The following is an 8,566-nucleotide window of genomic DNA, read 5'->3' on the forward strand; positions in this document are numbered from 1 at the left end:
CGCACCAGAAGTGGAGGGGGGCTTAGCTTTCCTCTTGCACCAGTCTGTTCAATTCAGACCTATATCGTTTGAGCCGGGCTCTAATGACCCGTACATGGAATGTATGGGTGTAGCGGTCAGGCGTGGAAGTGCCGAGATAAAGTTGCTGAACATCTATCTATCTATCTATACATCCATCCGATAAACCGTCTGGTACAGTGCGGGGAGCTGTCACAGATTTGTTGGTGAACATAAGCGGAACAAGTGATTAAATCTAAGAATTCTGAAGAGTGGCAAGATTGAGGCCGGAATAAGTGAATTGTGGGTAACGGTTAAGTGAATCTCGAACCATGTTATGAAGGAAGATAGAACCTCAATCCGAATATGTGCACAAATTAATTTAATTGACTTTTTGTCGAGTTCTCCGGGAGTGACAGGGCAAAGATAAGGGTACTACGTCGCATCAGATCTCTCCCTGCCGAGAATGAACCACCACAAATTACAATGGATGATGTCATCAGGAACGCTAAGTCATTCAAAGCGTTGGGCCCTAATGGAATCTCCATGGTAACGCTGAAAGTCTGGAAAATGGAGAGGGTGGGCCCGCTACAGAAGCTAGACAAGCATACCGGCAAAGGTGAATCATACAGACCGATTTCACTTTTGTCGCTCGTAGCAAAGACCCAAGAGGCCCCATTCCTCCCAAGCATCAGAAATAGATATCCAGTTGCCCATCATCAGATTGGGTTCCGTAAGCAGCACATCACTACAACAGCGCAGTACATCATCTCCACACATGTTAGTCGAGACTTTAACCGGAGCAAGCCGTATGATAGAACAGTTATGGTATCAAAAGCCTTTATTACTGTCAAACAGTCGTCAGTAATACGTGGAATTCAAAAACAAGAAGTTCAAGCCACATAGAGTGAAACAGGGAGTTCCCCCAAGGTGGGGTGATATCTCCGGAACTGTGTAACCTCTACTTCCCTTGTATTTCGTAATCGAAATCGATGTGGACGATTGTACAATCTTGGCGTCACGTATCATCCGTGATGTCACTTGTGAAAGGCTGAACTCCTAGTTCCACGCTAGTAATATACATGAATCCGCCACTAAATCTAAGGCCACTCTGTTCACCACATGGAAGGCAAAGGTAAGAACAGAGTTGACTGTTTATGGTTCATGTTAGCAGAATTCCGACGACATGCCACAGCTATCTGCGACAAGCAGAGATGTAGAAACAAAACTTCAAGTTCCTAGCCGGCAGCACTTGGGATGCAGATTAAGAAATCTTGTTGACCACTTATAACGCGATAGATCGGTCTGTGGTAAGCTATGCGGAGCCAGTATGGTCCGCGAATTTAAGTGCAACGCGTTGGAAAAATATTCAAACCTGTTACTCGTAGAATGCCGCCCTGACACCTGCAACAGTGTGCCCCCTCATGTCTTCAGTGGACCATCTACATGAGGAGACAAAGATTCTTTCAGTATAGCAAAACAATGCCTTCAAATCATTGTAGTATTTTCTCGGCTGCTATTGTGAGATCCCTCCTAATCACCATATGGTGGATAGGTCTCCCCCACCCAGGCATGTCAGGAGTGATCTTCATGATCTAGAAAGAGATCCTACGTTACAAGAGAGAACACCTAGAACCGCAAGCCTACCAAACTGGTTTGGCAACAACAATTGTGTCAATGCGCTCATCGGAGTACACCCCCCAAGCACTATCTATCGCAGCTGAAAGGCCTCAGCAGCCACGACAAACCAGAAGATTTTAACTCAATTACAGCCTCCTCAAATACCATAGAACATGAATTTATGCAAAACCAACAGGTGCTCTCAAAGAAGTCCAATAAATATTTTCGAAGAAAACTCAAAAAAGACCTCATAGAAGACCAAAAGGTATACTCATCGATAGGTCTTCTCATAGAAGCCCAAAAAATCACCTTATAGAAGGAAAAGTTCTAATATGTATTTTCATAGAAGACCAGAACAATATAAAACCAACAGGTATTCTCACATAAGACCAACATGTGTTCTCATAATAGAAGTCCAATAAGTATTTTCAAAAAAAAACTCAAAAAGATCTTCTCATAGAAGACCAATAAGTCTTATGATAGAATACCAATAAGCGTTTTCATAGTAGAGCAAAAGGTGTTCTCATAACAAGCCAAAAGTTCTAATAATTTAAGGCGGATAGGTCTTCTTATAGAAGACCAACAAGTCTTCTCATAGAACACCAATAACTCTTCTCGTAGAATACCAGGTATTCTCATATATAACCAACAGGTGTTCTCATAATAGAAGTCCAATAAGTATTGACAGAAGAGCAATAGGTATTTTAATAGAAGACCAATAAGCGTTTTTATAGTAGGCCAAAAGGTGTTCTCATGACAGGCGAAAAGTTCTTATAATATAAGGCGGATAGGTCTTTTCATAAAAAGGTAATGGACAGGTGCAAAAGTGGGCTACGCGAACAAAAGTTTCTTCAAAACTTAAAGTCTTCTTAAGTTATTCTCATAGAAGGCCAGTAGGTATTCTCATCACAGACGGATCCAGGTCAGCCAGGGCCCCCGAAATGATAATTTATTTAAATTTTAATTTTGTCCATTGGCCAAAACCTTATGCTAATGAAATTATAGGTGTGTACGATAACCCAATAATTTGTACAAATTCGTACAAATTTTTACTCGATAACAAAATTATCCAGCAAAAGAGAGCGAGTTTGGAGAGATTTTTGGAGAGTTTTGTGACTGAGAACTTGCAAATTTTTGCTGGGAAAATTTGTCCCGCAAAAATTTGCAAGTCTGATCAGCTGACTTTTAATCACATGTTCAATGTAAACAAATCGAAATGTTAACATTTTAGACCAAGAAAATTTCACAATTGCACATTTTTTAGATTCTAAAGCGTTGTGGATAGGATTAAAGCATTAAATAAGTAAAGTGCAATTTAAAAATTTATGGTTTTGTTCCGTTTGGTTTAAAATATCAAAAGAAACAAAAACAAATTTCATACATTTTCGGAAACAGCTGACTTTCTTGCAAGATTTTGCAAAATGCTGTTCGATAACTTTCTGCAATTTTTCTTGCTTGAGAGAGTAAAATTCACTGAGAGAGGTTGCTGGAACTGACTGAGTAATTATTGCTGGGAAAGTTATCGTACACACCTTATAACAAACTCCCCCAAAATGTAAATTTGTCACTTACCTGAATTTTATAACAATTTAAATTTTCTTCTTCTGCCATGCGATTTTCACAATAATTTGATCTCCCTTTTGTAAAGGTGTTTGTGCACTTATCACAATACAATTATACATTTCACTGCTTGGTACCATGTGCGTCTTCCACCGAATCTACTATATACTGGACATCATCATCACATTATCCATAGTACACAACAACTTGGACCGTTTTTATTGTTTACCAAAAGACGTTACAATGCTAAAAGAAATTTTCAATGACCATCTTCGGTTAACTAACAATTGTGAAAGTATTATATTAATGGACAAGGTTATACGCGAATTAGTATAAGTATAAAGTATAGCATTGATTGATTTTATTTAATTGACAAATACATAATTTACGTAGCAAAAAAACACAGATTTTTTTTAACTTTTGAACAAAATTCCTTGAAAAATTACCATATCTTGTTGATAGAATGATTATCAGCTACCATCATGGCGCGATGGTTACCATTATACTAAACGAGTACTCTCATTGAAATCATTCACAATACTCGCGACAATTGCAACCAAACTGTAATCGTTGAAATCATTCACAATAGTGGTAAGAATGGTTATCAAACTGAAATCGGCCGTTACAATTTTCTCTTGTACTCAAATATGAAATTCGGTGAAATTTCACGTGAGCTTCTTGTCTTTCCGCCGTTTAGACTTAAAGGAATGTGTACGGGTAACCCATTATTAGAGCGGTATTTTTTAAATTTGTTATTCTACTAATTTATGTTGTTCTTATTTTCCAATTATAAAACATGCAAAATCTTTTTTAACACTTCTATGACATTCTCTCCCTCTGTGTATCAAGTAATATAAGGGTTAGTCATCTACTTTTTATGAAATTTCTTGCTAAACATTTACATACATGAGATTCTCCCTTTGTTTACTCCCCATCCAAGGCGAATTTAACAAGGTGATCCAATAGTTGACGTTAGGTTGTAGTCTTCATTTGCTGTCAAATTTTTTTTGCGCGAAATATCCACAAAAGTTAGAAGAAAACGTTAAAATATTATTCGCGAAGCTTAAACAAAGATGTTGTACACAGATATTTTTTATAGAAGCGAAATATTTGTTATTTATTTTTGATTAAAAATATGTTTTGACAGCAAATGAAGACATAGGTTGCTATTATTGTATCACCTTCTTTCTTACACCATGCTCCCCATCTACATTCCATAAGTGGCAATGCACATTTATATAAGGTAGATAGATGCAGATATACCGAATTCTGCTATGGTTGTATGGCGCCAGGTATTTCTTGGTCGGCCACGTCTTCTGCTTCCTTGGGGGTTCCATTCAAGGGCGTATCTTGTGATGCTGGCTGGAGTTTTCCGAAGAGTGTGACCTATCCATCTCAATTTATTCCTGGTTATCTGTTTGGCAATGGGCTCTTCGTTTGTTTTTTGCCATAAGTCTGCATTTGTAATAGTGTTAGGCCAGAAGACTCGACATATAATACGCAAGAACTCGCTTCCATATAAACGTGTTGTTTTCACACATGCATTGAATAACCACAGTTTTGAATGCAGTGTGAATCTTGTTTAGTCGTCCAAAAGTCGCTCGGGCTTTAGCTAGCTTGTATTTGACGTCTTCCTCCGTTCCTCCGTTTACAGACATAACACATCCAAGGTAACAGAAGTTATTTACGTATTCTACTTCTTTGCTTTCTACATATAGTTTGTTGTTATTTTGATTGTTTATCCTCATCGCTTTTGTTTTTTGGATATTAATATGCATTCCACTATTCTTAGCAAGTAGTACCAAGTCGTTTAATTTGTTTTGCATGTCTTGGTGCTTATGTGATATGAGGCATATATCGTCTTCAAAGTCTAGATCCTCGAGCTGTTGGTGGAGACCCCAAACGATTCCTCTTTTATTTTTGCAGATTTCGGACATTATGCTGTCGAGGGTAACTGCGAACAGTAGAGGGGAGAGAGGACAGGCTTGTTTTACTCCACTATTGCTTTTAAATGCGTCACTATACAAACAGTCATGGCAAACCTGTAAAGTGGCTTTTATGATCTTTATTATCTTTATAGGTACTCCTTTATCTCTTAGTGCTTTCCATATTGCACTACGTTTGATCGTGTCGAATGCTTTTTTGAAATCAACGAAGCACAAGTATAGAGGTGAGCGTTATTTGACCGACAGTTCGATTATTATCCGCAGGGTGTTTGATTGGTCGACACAGCTGCGGTGTGGTCTGAATCCAGACTGTTCATCCCGTAAAGATGGCTCAATGCCGTGTAGTCTTTTATTTATTATTACTGCGGTAATTCTATATATTATATTTAGGAGTGTAATGCCTCTCCAATTATTACAGTCGGTCAAATCACCTTTTTGGGCAGTTTAATTATAGCTCCTCTAGTCCATTCTATCGACAGCCGTTCTCTGTGCCACATCTCCAATAAAAAGGGGTGAATAATGGATGCAGATGCTGTGGGATCTACTTGTAATAGCTCCGCTGGTAAACCATCTTTTCCATGCGATTTGTTTCTTTTCAGGGCCGTTACTGCATTAATAATTTCTTTCATTGATGGAGGTTCCTCGTTGATATTATGTGTATTTTCATTTCTAATGTGATGAATTTCGTCGGCGTTGTCATCTGTGCTGCTAATTTTTTCCAAGTGCCGTTTCCATATGTGGGTTTGCTTTTCCGTGTCAGTTATTAGTTCTCCGTTTTCATCTTTAATTCCTCTATTGTTTTTACAGTTGTTTTACAGTTTGTTAATTTTCCGACTATCTCAAAAAGTTTGCGCATGTTGTTCGCGCCAGCCGCACTCTCTGGGTCGGTTCTAATCGATTCTAGGTAACGTCTTTTATCATTTATAGCGGCTCGATTAACAGCCTTGGCTGTGTTTTTGTTTAAGTTGGTTTCTCCTTTCTATTAGGTTCCATGTTTCATCTGTGATCCACACCTTCCTCTCAGTATTCCTTGGGTATTACTTACTTACTTAGTTGGCCCATTACAGAACATTTGTTCCATAGACCGAACTAAGAAAAGATCTCCATTCCTCTCTGTTTTTCGCTTGACTTTTTGGAATACCGCGCTTTTCCATTTCTTCATCCACTTGTTTGCTCCATCGAAGCTTAGGCCTGCCGATTCTGCGTGCACCGCCATGTGGCATGTATTCATACGCCTTCTTAGCGGGTTCATCATCGCTCATTCTCATGATATGGCCTAGCCAACGCAATCGCTGCATCTCGATACGTTTAACTATATTCATGTCTTTGTATAGCTTATATAGCTCGTGGTTCATACGACGTCGATATTCACCGTCAACGCAAATCGGCCCGTAGATCTTTCGAAGAATTTTCCTCTCAAACACACCAAGCACTGCCTCATCTGCTTGCGCAAGTATCCATGCTTCGGAGCCATACATTAGCACGGGTAGTATCAGCGTTTTGTATAGTGTTATTTTTGTTTGACGAGATGTGGCTTTGTTTTTAAATTGCTTACTTAGACCATAGTTGCATCTGTTGGCCAATACAATTCTTCTTCTTTTTTCACAACTGATGTTGTTTGTTGTGTTTATGACAGTGCCGAGGTAGACGAAGTCTTTAACTACCTCAATATTGTACGTACCAACTTCTACAGTTGGTCCGAGCTCTATGGACGCTTTGCGCGTCGACACCATTAATTTGGTCTTTTCGCCGTTTACCGCCAGACCCACTTTCGCAGATTCTGCTTCGACCTTCCTAAAGGTATCAGTTACTTCCTTTACTGATCGTCCCATGATGTCTATGTCATCAGCATAGGCAAGTAACATGTGGCTATTGGTGTAAATTGTGCCATTTCTTTTGACATTTGCATCTCGTATTACCTTTTCCAGCAAAATGTTGAATAGGTCACACGAAAGGCTGTCTCCTTGTCTGAAACCTCTTTTGGTACAAAATTCTTCGGAGAGGTTCTTTCCAATTTTAACTGAGGACCTAGTATCAGTTAAAGTCATCTTACAAAGCCGGATGAGCTTTGCGGGGATACCAAATTCAGACATTGCGTGGAATACCTTTGATCGGAGGGGACTGTCGAATGCTGCTTTATAATCGACAAAAAGGTGAAATATGTCGATCTGCATCTCTTGGGTCTTCTCTAGGATTTGCTGCAGGGTAAATATCTGGTCAATGGTGGACTTGCCAGGTCTAAAGCCACATTGGTATGGTCCAATTATTTCGTTGACCATTGGCTTTAGTCGTTCGCAAAATATCCCTGACACTATCTTATAGGCAATAGGGAGAAGACTTATGCCCCTATAGTTTGAGCATACAGTCTTATCTCCTTTCTTGTGGACGGGACATAGGATGATCAGGTTCCAATCGTCGGGTACGCGTTCTTCCTGCCAGATGGTGCTAACTAGCTGATGCATACACCTTATCAGCTAGTCGCCTCCGGCTTTAAACAGCTCGGCTGGTAAGCCATCGGCTCCTGCTGCTTTATTATTCTTCAGCCGGTTGATTGCTGTTTTTACCTCATCTTGGCCGGGCGGTATACATTCTATACCATCTTCTGGGATTGGATCTGTGGTATCATCGTCTTCGCTACTATTGGATACCAGCAGATTGGAGAAATGTTCCTTCCATATCCTGAGCACGCTATCTGTATCTGTTACCAGATTACCTTGCTGGTCTCTACAGGAGGATGTGCCTGTACCAAAGCCATCTGTTTGATGTTTCACTCTTTGGTAGAATTTTCGGACTTCATTCTGTCTCCTGTACATATCGATTTTTTCACACTCCCGCTTTTCCATTTCTCTCTTTTTCTTGCGGAAAAGCCGTTTCTCTTCTCTCCTTTTCTCCCGATATCTCTCTCGTGCGCTACGCGTTGCTACTGATTGTAAAGTAGCTCTATATGTCGCATTTTTCTCTTCGGTAGCAGCACGACACTCCTGGTCATACCACGGATTCTTTGGTGGAGGTCTCTGGTATCCAAGTACTGATTTTGCGGCTGTTTGCATGGAGTGGGCAATATTTTGCCATTGTGCTGATATGTTATCGGGACGAGAAGCGCTATCATTAAGCAATTGGGTCAGTTGAGTGGAATATGCTGTGGCTATCTGTTGTGTTTGCAGCTTGGCGATGTCCAACTTTCGTGTTGTGTCTGTCCGTGCTTTATTTGCAACGTTTAGACGGGTGCGTACCTTTGCTGCAACGAGGTAATGGTCCGAATCTATGTTTGCTCCTCGGAACGATCGTACATCCAACACGCTCGATGAATGTCTTCCATGCTTTTTTGAAATCAACGAAGCACAAGTATAGAGGTGAGCGTTATTCGACCGACAGTTCGATTATTATCCGCAGGGTGTTTGATTGGTCGACACAGCTGCGGTGTGGTCTGAATCCAGACTGTT

Source organism: Musca autumnalis, unplaced genomic scaffold, assembly GCF_047663935.1.
Source record: "Musca autumnalis isolate F117 unplaced genomic scaffold, ASM4766393v1 scaffold_3, whole genome shotgun sequence".
In the NCBI taxonomy this organism is placed as follows: Eukaryota; Metazoa; Arthropoda; class Insecta; order Diptera; family Muscidae; genus Musca; species Musca autumnalis.